The following is a 20,681-nucleotide window of genomic DNA, read 5'->3' as shown; positions in this document are numbered from 1 at the left end:
ATGCACTCTGTAACAACAATATTTGGGGAAATATATCAAACACAGCTCAGAAATACATTTGCTAAATTTTATCGAGATCGGTTCAGATTTGGATATAGCTCCCATATATAACTTCGTCCGATGTACCTTTTATTGAACACCAAACGTCTAATATTTGCCCTAATGCGATGAAATTTGGCACTTGCGACAGAAGCTAGTATGTCAAATTTGGTGAAGATCGGTTCAGATATAGCTATATCTCTCATATATGCTGTTCATCCGATTTGTTACCCACAGCCGTAAAACGCAATCCGTAACAACGATATTCAGGGAAATATATAAAATACAGCTCAGAAATATCTTTGCCAAATTTTATCAAAATCAGTTCCGATTTGGATATAGCTGTCATATATATTTATATACCATATGTATATATATACCATATATATTTATATACCATATGTATTTATTTATATTTTATAAGTCCGAATTTAAAAGATACAAATGCTTCTGCATATTTAGTCTTTCGAACTTTAAATTATAATAATAATCATAGCGTGTATGATTGAATTCTCCCATAAAAACATATAATTGTTATGCGGAGCTCTACTAAATTAGCAAAGTGGTGTAGGGTACCATAAAGTCGGCCCGCCCGACTTTAAGACTTTTTTACTGGTTTTACATAAGAATGTTTTCTTTACCCATTGGTAGAGAATATTAAATGTTCGGCCCGGCCGAACTTAATGTTCTTATACCCTCCACCCTAGATAGAGGGTATATTAAGTCCACCATTCCGTGTATAACACCTCAAAATATACTTACATTTTAGAACCCAAAAAGTATATATATTCTTGATCAGCATAAAATTCTACGTCGATTTAGCGAAGTCAGTCGGTCTCCCGTCTGTGGAAATCACTCTAGCTTCCGAACGAAATAAATAAGTTCATAAAATTTCACTCAAATGTGTATTATGTCTGCAGGACTTTTGGTATTGAAAATGGGTCGGACATATAACGGTACCTCCCGATATTTGGTGTTTTGATGATTTTAGCGACATTATTCACCGGAATTGTTTCAAATTTGTTATTTAAAGTTCGTAACGGATACTACAGGCTAAGACAGAAAATTGTCTGTGCAGGTCAACGTCTTCGTATGGCACCAATATAACGGTGCCTCCCTATATTCGGTATTTTGTTGATTTTAGCTACATTATTCACTGATTTTTTTCAAAGTTCGCATTTGAATATTGTAATGGCTTATGCAGGTCCACGTCGTCGTATAGGCTCTAATATAACGGCTACTTTCCATATTTTAACAAAATTTTTAACGGATTTTATTTGTTTGAAAATTGTCATATTCGTACCAAATGGTGGAGGGTATTCAAAGATCGGCCCACCGAATTTACGTCTTTTTTTACTTGTTAATTCTATGCACTCCAGCTGCCGGTACAATCCGAATTAGCGTATTGTTTGAGTTTTAATAAATATACCATAAATATACCCTACATCAGATTGGAGTCAGATTGATTTGTCGTTGCACACATTCTGAGTCGATTCATACATGCCCAATTAGTCTGTCTGTTCATGTATTTTTGTGAACCATATGCAGGTTATATTTCTAAAGCCACAATATGGATTCGAAATAGTTTCATAGATGGTATGATCTACTCCACATAAATTTCCAATATAAACTTTTATTTGTTACTGGTAGTTCTAGTTAGTGTGCATAGTGGTATAAAGAATCATAAGTGTTTCCTATTCACCTTCTCATACAGCCCCATATAAACAGTTTTTTTTCGGAATTTTTCTCAATGTTGGTATTCGAGGTTCGTAGTTGGTCTAACTTCTGTAGCAGATATTTGTCTATCTAGGTCCACGTTTTCGTATATGTAGATGTTTTTTTTCGTTTTGCATTTAGGTGCGTTTTTTGGACTTTGCAATAGATATTACATTTCGAATCTCAGTATTTTGATGATTTGAGTCACATTTTTAAAAGAATTGTTGGAAGTGTGATTTTTGAAGTTAATATTGATACTATCCCCTCTGGCAAAAAATTATCTTTATAACTGGATCTCCCAATATTTTGCAATTTTTTGTTTTGTTTTTAATTCGTACACCATTTCCTAATAACAGATAAAACATATCGATCGATTAAGATTTCCATATAAATCATATCCCAATCTCATTCTAATTGTACGCCAAGTGCGTAATATCTGATCAAAGGAAATAGATTTAGACATACATCGAATTAATTTTATGAAATTCAGTTAAGATCGGAACAATATATATGGGAGCTATAGCTACCGATTTCGATCAAATTTGGAATACTTTTTTTCAGGCATAATTTGATTGTATGTGCAAAATTCCATACTATTCGGGCTGATATTACACGTTTGATGTACAATAAAAGGCAAATCGGACGAAGATATATATGGGAGCTATATCTAAATTTTTACCGATTATCTCCGATTTCAATAGAGTTCGTCCTTGGGCCTAACAAATTTGTGCAAAATTTCATCTGGATAGGGTAATAAATGAGAACTGTACTTTGTTCTCAAAAATACATGGACAGACGACTCAGAATGTGATTCTATGCAGATCATCAAAAGGAACTATGGGTCTGTCTCGTTTCCTTTTGCCTGTTACAAACAAATGCACAAAGACATAGTACCCTGACCACCTTGTGGTGTAGGGTATAAAAATGTATATAGGGAAAACTGAAATCCTTAAAATAAAATCCTGCCAAAGAAGTAGCAATTTGTTAACACTCGCTAAATCCGATTAAAAAATTAGTTAAGTTCAACAGATCCAATCTTTTGATTTCCAGTACCACTAAGGAAAAAACAAATTTGTTCAGATTTGGTATTTGAGTTTTTTTCTGAGTAGCGACAAGTAATTCAGGTACAATCGATAATTTAGGAAACATATCCCCATATGCTGAGAATAATATGAGGAAATACCAATAGATGTTGACAATTCCGAAATATTAAGTTCTAATTGTGCTCCATTACGAGCCCACAATTCCGCAGAAAAATAAGATCGAAATCATAAACATGCTGAATAGCGGTACCGTTATATAGCGGGCTATATATACAACTTTCTGTCGAAGGAGTTATTAGCTACTAAAAGCTTCAACTATCAAATTTTAAACATTACAAAAGATAAATGATTTCAAAGGATCTTATACCGGGGGTAATATCTATACGAAGGCAGTTTCCTGTCATAGTACCCATCACCAACTCCAAGTAAATTTTAAAATATTCCGGTGAAAAGTGATACACACGTTATTGAAATACCGAGTATCTAGAGATGCAGCATATTCGGTTTAGAATTGTGATTAAAACATAATCTACCGGTAATTTTTTTATTATAGCCCCCATTGTAATAATACGTGGGCCTATAGGGCTTATTTGGAATACAAAAATTTTACGGACAAAAAATACATCTGTGTAAAATTTTATCAATCTATCTATTTGAAAAGTGATTTCCACAGACTGACATACAAAGCTAAATTGATATTGAATTTTATGCCGATTAAGAATATATATACTTTGTGGTGTCTAAAATGAATATTTCAAGGAATTACAAACTTAATACATCCTCCGTACTATGTTGGGGGGTAAAATAAATATGGGTAGGTGATTATAAATTAGAACGAAAATTCAAGTCAAACAACCCGAATTTCTGTTAAATTTCGGGAATAGGGGAATGGGGTCTTCAAGGTGGCTTCAACATTTCTATACGTGAACTGGGAGTTTATAAGAGCTAACATATGCTTATATGTCTGTAGTCAAACCAACATAGGATTTTATATAAACTTGAAGGTTTCCGACGAGAGTTATTAAATTTTCACAAGATCATTGTTGCCTCGAAGGGTTTGTATAGCAATGGACAATTTTTAGATAATTATACTGTATTGCTTGTACTATCTTCCCATACTCTTTGTTTTGACATTTCTTGTAGATTTTGCTTCCAATAGGCCAATGACCTTCCAATCCTTCCATAGTTTGGGCGTAAAGAAAAATATTGATATCTTTTAAAAAATTTTGTTCACCATTATAGCCACTATGCTACGGTATGACAATTTTAAGGTATTTTGGGAGTATTAGCCGAGGTGGCAATTGAGTTTTTAGGGCTATGACAAACTTTCAAATATATGTCCCAAATGATATTCAGTGAAACTAATTGTGATCATTAATGCATTATATTAATAAACCCCTCCCTTATGGTTGTTGTCTCTATTGAAAAACTCTACTTAGTTTAGGAAACATTACCAAAATTGATTCTCTGCGAGATTTAATTGGTTTTTTTATCGTCCATTTACAGCTATGTGAAGGATTGAAAAAGAAAATTTGAACGGCGAAAAATATCAAATTTTACAGCTACTGAAAATTCAATACACAAAAAACATATTTTAAAAATTCTTTAAAAGCAGGGCTGTTCACCACATACTGAATTTCTTTGATTTTAACGCTTATCAAGTATTTAAAAATTTAAATTTGAATTTATTATTTCCTTGAATACCAAATGTAAAATGCCCTTCATTTCATGGAAAACCTCCCACAGATATCAGCAATGTTTTCCGCTCAATTCAATATTAAAGAAGAAAAAAAGAATACCTAACACCTTCAATAAGCTCCGGATTACACAATAAATTATTGTTGTTGGGTGATTTTTGTTTTATTGTCAAATCAAAACAAGATGTTGCTTTTATATTTGTAAACAGCATTGATCATTTTCTTGCCATCCCTCATTTATTGTCTCTCTCTCTCCCTTCCCTCATTATTCTTTAACAAATTTAAGGCACAAATTTAATAATAATAATAATGTTTTTGAAAGAATGAAGCAATCATCATACTCCCCAAAAAAATTCAACAAAAGGAAGAAGAAAAACAATTTGAAATGAGAAAAGAAAATATTTTTGTAAACAATGTGAAACGAGGTATAAGAAGCTCCCCCGTTAGCAGAAAAGTGAAAAACAACAAAAAATGTAATCAGAAATGTGGAAAAGTTTTTCAAAGTAGAGAATTTGAGAAAGCAGCAATAATTTTGATGAGACTTGTCAGATGTCATGGAATGAATTATCTTAATTTGGTTTTAATTTAATTTCGTTTAATGAAATGTCTTATTTAAGACAGCGGAGATTATGAAAGTGAAACTACTATGAATTCAAATTCCATTTAAACAATATTTAATTAAGCGGCAGTGGGGCGTATGACGAATATTATTTTCAAATATTTGGATTTAACACGTATACGTTAATATAAATGGAAGTGTTCGTGTGGTATCGATACAACAGACTAGTTCAAATTCTATTTTAAACGAAAATCTTAAATCGAAGTAAAAAAATCCGCCATAACAGAATTCGTAACATTTTAAAGTAATTCAAAAACATATTCCTTTTGATATTCGAATCATTTAAATTTCAATTAGATTTGTATACCCTACAACACTATGTGTTGGGGGTATTATAAGTTTGATTGGGCCAAAAATTATGTAACACCTCGAAATATTGGTTTCCCACATTGGAAAGTATATATGGATCTTTCTATCTCGCCGAGCTGAGTCGATCTAGCTATGTATGTCCGTCCTTCCGTCTGTCCATGTTAATTTGTAATCAATCTACAGGTCGCAATTATAGCACGATCCTCACGAAAAAGAACATGGAGGTGGGGTTAGAGTTAGAATAGAACCCTATTGTTTTTGGAGGATATTGCAAAATATTTAGGGGTTGAAATGGACCAAAAACAGAAAATTTTTCTGATTTTGCAGTTGCTCTGTAAGACACAATTATGAACTAAAGGACGCGGAAATTTACATGTAGTTAGAGTTTAGGACTGGGCAGAAGCCTTACAATTTGCCATCGGACAATAATTAGCGGGTAAAGTAGGCCCTAACTTGTATGTAATAAAATAGGAAAATTTCCATTAAACCGTGAATATTTTTAACGACAGCCAAATCACTGATAACCAATAAATCGGATAAATAGCAAAATAGGAACAATATATATGTAAAAGATAGATATCTTATTTATTCTGCTTATGAGTCAAGAACCCCTTGGCCCATTTTTCACAATTCTCCTCAATTCAAAAAGGATAAAATCTAAGAAAATCGCGAAAAAATATACCAATAAATGAGTGAATATCTTTTGTTCCATATTTTTCAATTTATGTCATATTTTTTATCGCATGCGATTTTTTCAGGGAAGAAGTCTGTTATGAAATCGTTTTGAATACAAACGACGGAGTACGTGAATATTGGCCAAATTCTCCGAGTTAAAAACCTAAGGGTAAAATATGGGAAGGGCTCTTTGACATTAATTAAAAAAACGAAACCTTTCAAAATGGATTTGGATATAAGGATACTTCGAACATAATGTAGTGTTGTAGGGTATCACATGGTCGGCCCCGCACGACCATAGCCTTTGATCACTTGTGAATATAATGAGCTGTCACTGGAATAATTTTAACAGCTGTCGGACGAGTGGCTTAGAAATGACAGCAGTCTGGATTTGCCTTCAGTTTTTTTTCTCATCCTGTACAAATAATGCAATTCGAATTCAACATGGTATTTTAATCCTATTTTGAATATAAAATTATTCGTTTTTTTTTGGGTCACCCTGTTAGTAATCTCCATTCCGTATATGTCCCACAAAATATCAATAAAAAAGTATTGTTTATGAATTCGACTAAAAGTGTAATAAATTTATCATACTCAACAACTCAATAGACAACAAAAGGTCACAACAAACAAAAAAATAATAAATAGGTTATTTATGTATGTACAACAAACACAATTACAAACAACAAAAACAGAATTCATGCATGCTATATGCCTCTCTATTATTTCGGGATCTAGACAGGCACCCACATCAATTTACTGGCGAACAACGAAAAGAAGTTTATGAATTTGCATGAAAGACGAACGAGCATCACAGCAAATCAATAACATTGTTCATTTTTTGTTTTGATCCGTTTGTTACATCTTCGGTAGTAATATTCAGGCAAACGTCTGTGAACCAAAAGTGGAGGAAAAAAGAAGAAAAAAAAAAGAGACTCAACTACAAAAAAATATAATAAATGACATGTATCATATTGTTCTGGGTAACAACAAATTCATACATATCATATTTGTTTGTAAAGGAGACATTGTTGTTTTTTGCCAAAGAAAAAACTTTCAATATATCAGCAATTTTGTTTTGGTTGTTTTTCAAAAGACCATAAAATTTGTAAACGAGAAGCTCAACAGAACAACGGGGAGCAACTTTTTCCATGAAAAAAATGTGGATAGCTATCAAAAAGAAAAAAAAATCGCACATAAGACCTCATCGAAATCCGATTTAAATTGTTTACATATTATTTATTGTAGTTATTCATCAGTTGAAATCTTTTTTCGATTTTGACGCAAGACAAAGTTGTTGTGTTTTTTTCATCATCATTGCCAAGGACAATAAACAGGATCAACAATATTTTGTTTGTGTTATAAAAATAAGGTTATTTTCAAAATTTGTGGCCTTTAAATTTTGGACTGTCGTCAGAGGGACACAGAAAGACAGAGAGAGAGAGAGAGAGAGAGGGAGAGAGAGAGAAGTAAATGTGGTTTTTAGCCAATAAATAAAAAAGTTTGTAACCAACAATTAGGTAGTGGTAATTATTTTTATAGAATATTGATGTGTTTGAAAAGTATGGGAAGCATTTACATTCTCGGAGGTATTATAAATACCAACATCCTAATATATATTTTTTTTGAAAAAATCTGGTAAAACAAGAAATAATTTGGAATTTGTGGAAGATACTATTGCAACAAATTTTCCGTTTTGTTTTTTCGTTTGTTAGTGACTAGATATCGGATTCATGAATATTTTTACACCAACAACACTATGTGTTGGGGGTATTATACGTTTAAAACACCTCGAAATATTGGTTTCCCACATAGGAAAGTATATATGGATCTACCTATCTCACCGAACTGAGTCGATCTGGCCATGTATGTCCATGTTAATTTGTAATCACGCTATAGGTAGCAATTATGGTCCGATCCTCACGAAATTGAGGAATAGAAGGCTATTGATTTTCGAGATGATCGCATAATATTTAAGGGTTGAAATGGACCAAAGATTGAAAAATTTCCTGATTTTGCAGTTGCACTACAGATCGCAATTATAGAACAATCGAAGCGAAAGTTAGCATGGGGGTAGAGCTTAGGGCTGGGCAGAAGCCTTCCGATTTGGATTGTCATCGGATAATATTTACTGGGTTAAATAGACCATAAAATTTGTGTTAAATAAAAGTAAAATTTTCCATTAAACCGCGAATATTTTAATACCGGCGAAGTCGCAAATAGACGATTGGGCCAACTCTGACCGTTATAAAGATGCTGATAGTAAATATATCGGATATATATAGCGAAATATATACAAAGTGTTTATACAAAGTAAAGGGATGTTAGCTAGAATGCCTATATCTCAAGAATGGTTGGACAGATTTTGGCAATTCAGAATGCCCACTTGACATAAAAGAATAACATCTAAAAAAAGTCTCATGATTTTGTAGTATTTTGTGATTTTTATATTTATTTTTTCATATTTTTTATCGCATAAGATTTTTTCAATTTGACTTATAATATTTAAGTGTATATTTTGTAATATTCTTTCACCTTACAACAAAGGTTGCGGTTATTATATACTGATTGCAATGATCGTCCGATCCTCACGAAATTAGGGTAGGATTAGGTTCAGAAGGGCTAGACTTATTGTTCTTAAAGATATCCGCAATATATTTAGGGGTTGAAACGGACCAACAACTAAAAATGTTCCTGAATTTGCAGCCGTTATAAAGGTCACAAATAGAAACCAAAGGACACGAAATATCGCATTAAGATAGAGTTTAAGACAGCGAGTAGAATGGAAATGAAAAAAAAAAAATATTTTCATTCTACAGAAAGTTTACAGTCGAAATCCAATATACATAAAAGCAGAACTTCAGGCTTTTTATGCTGATTTCCTTGACGAATATAGCCAAATATCGTAGACAGGCGAATCATATAGATGAGTCAAAATTTGGAGATACAGCGATGTCTCTTGCTTTTGGAGACGATCGAACAATTGAAACCAATCGACACGGAATATTGCATGAGGACAGGGGAAAAGTCTAGCATTTTATATGACCATTGGGTTATATTTAGCTGTAAAATGGACAACAACAACTAGCACTATGATGATTACTTGTTGATTTTTTGGCCAGTTTAGCACCAAATTTAATATTTAAATAAATCCGATGTTTGGGAAGAGAAAAAATCTTCCCATTATCAATTCAAAATGCAGCTAACCTCCACCATTTGTAGAGAACTTACGAATGAAAAGAACCCAAAATAGTCCCGTATAACTTTAAAAATTCACAGTTATATCATAGACAAATAAAGGTATAGACTAAAAAGTTGTCTCATCTGTTATCTTCGAAAAAAGTGCTTCAATAGATGTCGTTCATGCTGGGAGAGAGCATAAGTCTATTCACTCAATTCTCTCAAATACAAAACATTGAATATTTTTATGATTTATTATTATTTATCAATTGGAAACGAAACAGTGACTTTGTTCATATTGACATTACCTAACTATGTTGTGAAATATGAAAATATAGAACTTAAATAGCAGAACAATTAATAAATTGTTTTCGAAGCCAAGTGAGTTCACTAGCCCTGAGTGACTTCACTGGTCCGAGATCAACCATAGTGACATCTGTAAGGGGCTAAAATTTAAAAATGTTTTAGTCTATACCTTTATTTATCTATGGTTATATGGGGCTATACTAAAACGTTGATCTCTACAACCAATTATCCGTATGATAAGTTTAAGATAATTCTAAAATAAAAAATTAACCAAATTAATTAAAATATCGAATATTGTGGGGTACCGTTATATGGGGCTTATAACAAGACATGAATTTTTCCATCACAAACTTTAAATGTCAAATTTGATACAAGTCCGAAGCAAAGTGTGTACAGTTATATGGGGCTTTACGAAACTTTGGACAAAAATAGCCAATTATCTACCAGGGAAGTCGGCGTCTATTACGAACTTAAAATACCAATTTTAAGATAATTCTGTTGAAAAATGTAGCTAAAATTCTTAAAAACCGAATATTGGGAGGTATGGTAATATGGAGGTCCTACGAAGATGTGGAGCTGAATTAGCAATTTTCTGTCATAGAAGGTATACCGAATACCAAATATGGAACATTTTCGGTGAAAAGAAGCTAGAGGGATTTCCACAGACGGACTGTCTATCTGCAAGAATTGGCGAAATTGTCACATCGTTGGGAACAAATATTGGAACTTAAGACAAATATAAGTCAGTGGGATAGGTCAGGCAACTCATTCTGGCACCTCATCTATAAAAGGTAAACGTTTTAAATAACCAATAAGTTCATACAACGCGAAATGAGAATTCGATTTCTTTCAAACTCGGTTCGTCCCAATATGCCTATCAAACAATATGAGGTGTGAAGATATAATATATGGAACCAGTCCTTCAGGTACCTTCCCCACAAATGGTCAAAATTTTGAATATTCATATCTTATCTATCAATCATATACAAAAAAAAAAAAATAAATAAATAAATAAATAAAATAATAATAAAATAAATAAATAAATAAAATAAAATAAAAAAATAATAAACATCCGATTCTCCTCAAATTTCACACATCCCAATATCTTTTTATACACTCCACCATAGTTTGGAGGGTATAGCATATATAGCATTCGATTTCTTTCAAACTCGGTTCGTCCAAAAATACCTATCAACACAATATGAGGTCTGAAGATATAATATATCGAACCAGTCCTTCTGGTACCTTTCCCACAAAGGGTCAAAATCTTGAATATTCATATCTTATATCAATCATATACAAAAAAAAAAAATAAATAAAATAAAAACATATAAATAAATAAACATCCGATTCTCCTCAAATTTCACACACCCCAATATTTTTTTATACCCTCCACCATAGTATGGAGGTATATTAAGTTTGTCATTCCGTTTATAACATCTAGAAATATACGTTTTAGACCCCACAAAGTATATATATTCTTGATCAGCATAAAATTATATGTCTATCCGTCTGTGTAAATCATTCTAACTTCCGAACGAAATGAAGTAACTTGATAAAACTTTACTCAAATGTGTATTATGTCTGCAGGACTTTTGGTATTGAAAATGGGCCATGCAATTTTGGTACAGCCACCATATAACGGTACCTCTCGATATTCGGTGTTTTGAAGGTTTTAGCGACATTATTCACCGGAATTGTTTCAAATTTTGTGTTTGAAGATAATAATGGATATCACGATCTAAGACAGAAAATTGTCTGTGCAGGTCCACGTCTTCATATAGCCCCCACATAATGGTACCTCCCGATATTCGGTACTTTGATGATTTCAGCGACATTATTCACCGGAATTGTTTCAAATTTGATATTTGAAGTCTATGACGGAAAATTGTCTGTGCAGGTCCACGTCTTCAAATAGCCCCCATATAACGGTACCTCCCCATATTCTGTATTTTTGGTGATTTTAGCGACATTATTCACCGGAATTGTTTCAAATTTGGTGTTTGAAGTTCGTAATGGATACTACAGCCTATGACAGAAAATTGACTGTGGAGGTCCACGTTTTGGTGTATGCCCCGTATAATAGTACCTCTCCGTATTGATGATTTTAGCTACATTATTCATCGATTTTTCAAGTTTCGCATTTGAATATTTTAATGGCATATACGAACGTTAGCTATGCAGCTATGCCACGTCGTCGTATAGACTTAATATCGTAGCTACATTTGGTATATTTAAGATTCTACCAGAATATTTAATGGATTTTATTTTCTTAAAAATTGCCAAATTCGTTCCCAATGGTGGAGGGTATTAAAAGTTCGGCCCGGCCGAATTTACAGCTTTCTTACTTTTTTAAAACACAAGATGTGGTGTGAACGTGAGGTGTATCAGTTCTATGTTCTCTAATTTTTTCCTTCTTCCTGTATTATGTCACTTAAACAGTGGGAAAGATGACATAAAACAATGGCTGATTCCAAACCCCTTGTTTTTCTATTTTTGTAGAATAATCTAATTATTGTAAAATAATCTTATTCAGACAAGCAAATCTAATTTCGTTAAAATCCTCCACACAATTTCTTTAGAACTTTCCATAACAATTAATTTCAAATTCTTACCAAATAAATAATAAATTTAGTCAAATTCCAATTATTTTGTGGCCTTCGCCAATGACAAATTAATAAATATAAAATTTCAAATTCATTATTTCATTTCCATGACATGAACCAAAGAACCGCACTACAAAAACAATAACAACAGAAACATAAAGAACTCTCCCCAAAAATTATGAAAATCATTTTCGACTCAAATTTAATGGTGTCCACAAATTTATGACACAAAAACGTGGCCAGACAAACAAAAAAATCGTATGGCCCGAATTAAGTATAAAATTAATGGGATTTTCATGAAAATGTAATAAAGAAAAATCTCAAAGTAAAAAAAAACGACCTGAAATACGAAATTAAATAAAACACCGGAGACATTAAAATTTTTTAAGGTCATTTTAGATTTAAGTTGATATTCTAACAGCGGTTGAAGGTTACGGCTGAATGGGGTCTTAAATTATGAGCGACGGCTGTGATTGCAGGATACAAAATGTCAATGCTTTTCTATTCATTTTGGTTTTGATTTTTATTTGAATTTTCTCTTTTTGACGATGTTCGCAAGGGATTTTCTTTGTAATTTTTTATTATTTATTACATGAAATTGACATTAACGCGAAAGCGGAGCTTTGCATTTAACTAGGAGTAGTGATGATTGCAAATGAACGCAAAGGGGATTGCGTTTTATTAACACCGTCCTATGTTATTACTGAAGATGTATTTTATTTGATTTTTATGGGTAGGCTTAGAGAGCCTTCAAGTCGAATAAAATCATTTTTTTTCAGAACAAGTGACTATATTGGCCAATATGCGTTTTTTTTAAACAAATGTTGGCAATTTTTTTTTTTTTTTTTTTTTGGATTTTAACTAGGAGTTGACAATAACCTTTGAATGAAAAAAATTAAATTCAAAAAATTATTAAATAAATAAACATAGGCTAAGTGGCACAGGCTTCACATCGCATCTCTACACCACTACATTTATACCCTACACCACATAGTGATAAGGATATCATGTCTTTGTGCATTCGTTTGTATCATGGAGAAGGAAGTGAGTCGATTTATGCATGTCATTCCGTCTGTCCGTCCGTTTCTCCATATATTTTGTGAAGAAAATGCAGATCGCGTTTATCATCCGATTGAGATGAAATTTTCCAAACAATATTTATTTGGGCCAAGGACGAAAACTATTTTAATTGGTGAAAATCAGTCCCAATTTACATATAGCTCCCATATTGTGCCCCAATTGGATAATATCAGTCCAAATTACTTGGATCGTCCTACCGAATTCATCCCAGAAACTAGTTTAAATTTGGTGAAAATCGGTGCAGATATAGCTATGTATTTTGTAGGTTTAAGTCCCTCACGTGTGTAATATACTCTCCACAACATTGATATTTGGAACCAGATATTGAATAGAGCTCAGAAAAAAGTGCATAAAATGTTGTTAAGATTTCTTCAGATGTGGATATAGCTCCCATATACAGGGCGAGATGAAAAAAATTGCAACCAACTTCAGATTGCTGTCATTTCTAAGCAACTCGTCCGACAGCTGTTAAATTATTTCAGTGACGGCTCATTATATCGTTTATAAGCGTACAAAAGCATTTTGGTGAGAATTTTCCATTTCTTAGTCCAGCAGTTTGTAAACAAACAAAATGATCGTGTTTACTTGCCATAGAGGTCAGCTGAAAATGTGCACCTTCGCTTGGCCACCAGAACTCAAGCGCCGGCCATGGTGATTATGTGGGCCGCCATAACAGCCGATGGTCGCTCTCTGCCCGTATTAATCGACCGTGGTATCAGAATAAATGTCGAATATTATCGCGAAAATATTCTGGAGGGTGTATTAAAGCCTTGGGCTTGCAAACATTTTGGTTGCAGACATAGGACATTCCAACAGGACTCAGCACCATCGCACTCTTAACGCGCCATCCAAGAATGGTTACAAAATAAGGTTCCTCGCTTCATTTCCAGCGCACAATGGCTACCAAAGTCTCCGGATACCAATACGTTGAACTATTGTGTCTGAAGTAATTTGGAAATCAAGGTGAGCCGATCACCTGAAGCAAGCGGTTCGCCGGGAATGGGCCAAAATACCGCAGAGCAACATTCGGGCAGCGTGTGACGGTTTCATTGACCGTTTGAAGGCCATAATTCGTACCAAAGGTGACCAATTCGAACAAATCTATGCTTATTCTAAAATTTGATGCTATTTCCGATATTTTTTGCTTTCATTCAATAAAATTTAAAAAAATGTAAAAATTATGACCTTTGAATTTATTGCAGTTTTTTTATCTCTCCCTGTATATCTTTATTCGATTTCAGGTTTATTTTGCGCCAAATGGCTAATTGCAGCCCAAATGGACTGAATTTTGACACTTCCGACGGAATTCAACACAGAAAACATATACTTTAAATTTTGGTAAAAATCGGTTCAGATAAAGCTATAGCTCCCACTTTATGTTTGGTGTTAGAGTCCCTCATATGGATAATCTGCACTCCACAACAATGATGTTTGATACCGGACATCAGATACAGCTTGGAAATACCTTTGCAAAAATTTATAGACAGATTTTTTTCATATTCAAACGAATTTTTCCATTAGGTGGAACTATATATATAGTTCTTATCGAAGTCATATCATGGACTATACGGCATGATATTTGGTACTAGAGGTACAAAAGCCTCTGACAAATTTTTTGAAAATCGATTAAAATTTTTGAAAATCGACTTTTCTAAAGCCATTATACGCATTCAAAGCCATTATACGCATTCAAATTTACAAAAAATGTTTTTATTAAATAATGTCACCCCGGATTCAGAGGATGTTTCTATTTTTGTCACGCCATTTGAAAAATTGTGCAAATCACACCAAATTGCATTTGTTGGCACAAACAAACAACTTTCATTATTCCATCAAGAGCCCTATTAAATGAATCCTATATATGTTTGTAAGGAAGTCATAATGCGGCAAGTAAAACTAGTAAAAATGAATGTTTACTCTCTTATAGTCTTCTCTGTCCACATTGAGGACATTTTGGATGGCATTTTATGGACGTCAAGTTTTTTCGTTAAGTTCCGCTGTCGGTCTCATCGACTGACGTTGTAATTCTGCGCTTGGTTTCACAGGACGCCAAGAACTGATACAGTCGCACACCATGAAATGCCAAAAAGGCCAACATTAACATAATATAATTAACTGATGAGAACCATAGAGACGTGGGCCAGCAAAAACAAAAACAACAGAAGCAGAAGCTCCAGCAATAACCTCGATGACAGTGCAAAGACAAGAAACTGTAAGACAAGGAAAGTAGCAAGCCGCCGTCACTCTACCGCTATTGTCAACACGAAGTAGAACCAATGACAATAGAGTCACGAAGAACTGCAAAATATTGCCACTTCCACTTCACAACAATGGCTGTTTGGCAGTGGTAAGAAGGAAATGACACTTTTTTTATATTTCCTATTATTAACAATGAATAGGCAGGCAAGGATGGCAGGCAGGCAGTCATCTTAAATCGCATTTTTATAGTTTATTTTCATTTTTTGTTGGAAGCCTTTGATTTTGTCGGACTTAAGTTTATAATTTATGCCGGAATGTCAAAAATGATGCAGCAGAATATTATTCATGAACCATGGCGAGGATTTACATGGACGACCATCATTATTTTTGTATGGGACTTTGCTAGAATTTATTTAGAAATGTTTAATTTCCTCTTTTCAGGCGTATCACTTTTTGGGCTTTCAGAGAGGAAGCAATTTATGTGCACAGCTTAAAGAGTTGAAAGTTCAGGAAGGGTAAAAGTGACGTCCAGTTCGTCTCCAATAAGGGAACTATAAAAGCTTGCAACATATGTATATCAAAACTACTGTAACACGAACATCACTCTACTCGAATATTTTATTTTTAATGAGGTTCCAAAATAAAACATAAGATTAGAATCACTTCAAATAATCAGAAGTTTGAAACAGAGAATATAATTCATAATATTGAGATTTTTATTCAAGGTGGTTTTAACTTACTCCAATAAAACGGTATCACCCAATTATAGTTATATTGAAAGTCCTAGTACAAATTCTTGAAAGTTTGGAGATTAAAGACATAACCGAAAGAAACATATATAATTAAAGTCATAAAGATAACGAATATCGGGATATATGGGATATATAGCCATATCAAAATGGAGCCTTGTGGTGTTGGATATTATAAACACGAGTCCGCCCGATTTTTGTTCTATACGGTCTATTCAATACCATTCAGCAAAGAGAGAACAAAAATCGGGCAGACTAGTGTATATAATATCCAACACCACAAGCCATATTTAGTAGAGTTACCTACAAATACAAGGTGAGATGAAAAAACTGCAACAAAGTCAAACGCCACAATTTTTATATTTTTTAATTTTATTGATTGAAAGCAAAAATGTCGGAAATAGCATCAAATATTGGAATAAGCTTAGAATTGGTCACCTTTGGCACGGATTTTGGCCCATTCCCGACGAAGCGCTTGCTTGAGGTGATCTACACTTTGGTATTTTTTAGTGTCAACCTTGCTTTCCAAAATACTCCAAACACAATAGTCCATCTGTTGGAATGTCCAAGGTCTTCGGCCAAAATGTTTGCGTGCCCAAGGCTTTAATACACCCTCCAGAATATTTTCGGCAGCTATTCTGATTAATACGAGCGGGGAGCGACCATCGGTTGTTATGGCGAAGGTGCACATTTTCAGCTGACCTCTTTGACCAATAAACACGATCATTTTGTTTGTTTAAAAACTGCTGGACAACGCAGGTTTTCTCATCGCAGAAACCAAAATCGGCAGTTCACCACTTTCGATCAAGCGAAGCAGCTCTTTAGGTCTTTTGAGTCTATTTTCTTTCTGTTGCGAAATAAGTTATTGCACTTTTTGGAATGTCAATGGCTTTAGTTTTGAATATTTAATATGGAATATTGTATATGTTCAGCGCACGAGCCATTTTTCGGCCATTGCGTCGCGGGTTTCGGTTAATTCACTTTACTTTTCGAATCATTTCTGCTGATATTGCTATTTTCTTCCCTCCACTTCCTTAGCCGTAGCCGTAGGGCTACGAGTGCTCTAACTATATTAATAAATCACAGTATCACCCTTGAATTCCATTACGGATAACTGTTTTTCTGGAAAATTCTCATGCCTTTGTAAGCTTGTAAACAATATAATGAGCTGTCACTGGAATAATTTTAACCGCTGTCGGACAAGTGGTTTGGAGATGACAGCAATCTGAAGTTGGTTGCAGTTTTTTCATCTCACCCTGTATGCGGGAGAAATACCTACGTTTGAACCGATTATCAACGATTAAACTGTGCCACATAATTCAATTTATTCAATAAGTTCTGGGATAAGTCCGCAGATTATGAAAGTAGAGCTAAAAAAAAGAATACACTTGTTTTAGTGTTTTGGAAGTTTACATCGAAAAGTAGGTTGAGCACGACCTTCGCCTTCGATTGGAAAACTAGACTAAGACCCTTTCAAGATTTAAGATGGTGCTATATTGATAATGTTTTGTAAAAATCATTTCTACATAATAAGAACTCAAAATGCCGAAATTTGGCCAAATTAAATGGCAAATATGACCACATCGTAAACTAACTTGAAACCGGAGTTATTCTAACAATGGATCAATTCCAAAAAGTGCAACTATGTGATCCATTATCTTGTACAATTCTTTTGGATGTTATTCAAGGATCTCTACAAAATTTCAAAGCTCTATCATAAGTATTGTGGAATTTATCTCAAACTATAGGGGTTCCCTTAATAACATGTGATCTATAAACGCAGAACTCCTTTGGGATTTTGATGAAAATATTAGTAACTAGCTGAACCCGGTGCGCTTCGCTACCCCTTTTGATTTATATGCATTCAAAAATTTTTACGAATATATGTTGGTTAAAAAAAAAAACAAATTTAAAAATTAAAAAAAAAATATTGCACTACTTTAATGCGTAAGTAAACCAAACCATTAGAAAAGCAGTAACATACACGGATTTATTTCATAGCAAATACCAAGAGTGCAGGAAACTGCAATTTTTTTAAAGTTGAGTGGCATTCTATTGCAATTAGTGAATTCGAGATAGCAACATACTTCGCCGTAATAAGCGTATTTCAAATCAATTGTTGTGTTGTTTTTAGTGTTAGCCTAAGCGTTGTGGGTCAATGGTTCTTATTAAAATCACATCCCAATCTGATCCGATTTAAATATAGTTTAAAAAAAATTACTTTTACACCAAATTCCGCCACACCTTTCATATTCTAATGCGTCTAATATGTGGAACTCGGCCGAGAATATATATATGGGAGCTATATCCCAATTTTAACTAATTTCCAATTAATTTGTCACATTTATTATTGTAACCCAAATTCCGCCACACATTTGAATTTCATTGGAATCGGTCCTATATCGTGTTTGGTGCATAACATGTATGAAATCGGCCGAAATATATATATTAGCTACACCCAAACCTCAACTAATTTTCAATATAATTTGGAATTTCTTTCTGGTGCCAGATTTCTCTCGCTTTGGGTGCCATTAAAATTGTGAAATCGGCTGAGTATATAAATATGGGAGCTATAATCAAATTTGAATATAATTTGTCAAATTTATTTTTGTACCAAATTTAACCACTCATGCCGAATTTCATTGGAATCGGGAATACGTATCGTGTTTTGTGCATCAAATATGTGAAATCGGCGGAAATCTATATGGGAGCTATATCCAAATCTGAACCGATTTTAATATAATTGACTAATTTATCTTCAATCCAAATCCGTTACATATTCCAATTCCTTTGGAATCGAACATACATAACGTGTATGGTGCATAAAATACATGAATCGGTCGAAAATATATATGAGAGCTATATCCAAATCTGAACGGATTTTAATATAATTTCACAAATGTATATTGTTTTAATTTCCGCTACACATTCCAAATTCATTGAAATTAGAGATACATAGCGGTTTGGTGCATCCAAATACATGAAATCGGTCGAAAATATATATGGGAGCTATATCCAAATCTGAACCGATTTCAATATAATTGGGAAATCAATTTTTTAGATAAAATCTATCACACGTTTCAAATTTCATTGAAATTGGGGATACATAGCGTGTTTGGTGCATCAAATGCTTGAAATCGGCCGAAAATATATATGGGAGCTATATCCAAATCTGAACCGATTTCAATATAATTTGGCAAACTTATTTTTGTTCCAAATTCCGTTACGTATTCCAAATTTGGAGACTGTATCTTCAACCAATCAATAGATATGTGCATATAAAATCTAAATTTTTGGGAGGTACCTCCGGTTCTGATGCTATATCTCCAGTTCCAAGTGGAAATTCAAAAATGTATATAGCCTATGTTACTTTCAGGCGATGTTGCCGTATATCTGGAAATTTTCAGGAAAATCTATTCAGCGGTTTTCGAAGTCCATAATTACAACAAACAAACAAACAAACAAACATACAACATTTTCCTCTTTTATAGATATAGAAGATACTAAGTCTACTTGGCATTTTTCACAGCCCAGATTGGATATTGTGCAGTGAGATTTATAGAAAATTTGCAGCCGAGTTGGGAAGAAGGTCTAAATTTTTTCAGAAATAAGCATACTTCTAAAATAATGCTTTATTGGAGGATTTTTTCACAAAGTCACAAAAAGTACTTATTTAAACCTAAATATGTTTTTAATATACATGAATTGCTGGTGTAAGAGGTAAGGTAATACTTAGGACTCTGACGTCTTCTAGGACCCTATAGTAAAATTTCATACAAATCAGTGTAGATTATTTTACATTCTACGATCCCGTTTTAACAATAGTTTTTTTACTATGTTTGAAAAAGGACCCAAAATACCCCTTTGTTGACTGTTTGAGAGTTATAATTTTCACGGAAAATTTCCCTCGTATTTTTATTTTTCATATTGCCGAAGACCACATTATACCTAAAACTTCTACACTATATCTTTGATGGTAAACCTATGACTATACAAATGAATGTCACACTTTTTAGGCTGATTTAGTTCATTTGTCAAGTATGGAAAATTTTGTGAAAATAGGTTTGAGATCAAGCTAAAGCTCCAATAGATTTTGTTACTCGATTTGTTATTTTTTTGTTCCCCCACAGCCGTAATATGCACTCCCATAACAACGATATTCAGTACAAGAAATTGGTTAGATTTGGATATAACTTCCATTTATATCTCTATCCGATTTGAAATTATTGTGCACCAAAGTTTAGTATGACCCAAAATTGAAAGATTTTTGTACGAATTCAGCCTGGAAGAAGTGTGCCAATTGATGACTCCATATATTAATTCACCCGATTTTGATTTAAAGGCCGCGCACATGTAAATGCAAACCTGTTCAGACACAAGTGACTTCTTCAAATTAAATGGAAATCAATTTAGAGTAGATAAGTGTTCTAAAACCATAGTATGTATGACCTGCTGCAAATAAT

Source organism: Musca domestica, unplaced genomic scaffold (genome assembly GCF_030504385.1).
Source record: "Musca domestica strain aabys unplaced genomic scaffold, Musca_domestica.polishedcontigs.V.1.1 17, whole genome shotgun sequence".
Classification (NCBI taxonomy): Eukaryota; Metazoa; Arthropoda; class Insecta; order Diptera; family Muscidae; genus Musca; species Musca domestica.
The sequence above is the reverse complement of the archived record's forward strand: the minus strand, read 5'-3'. Positions refer to the sequence as shown.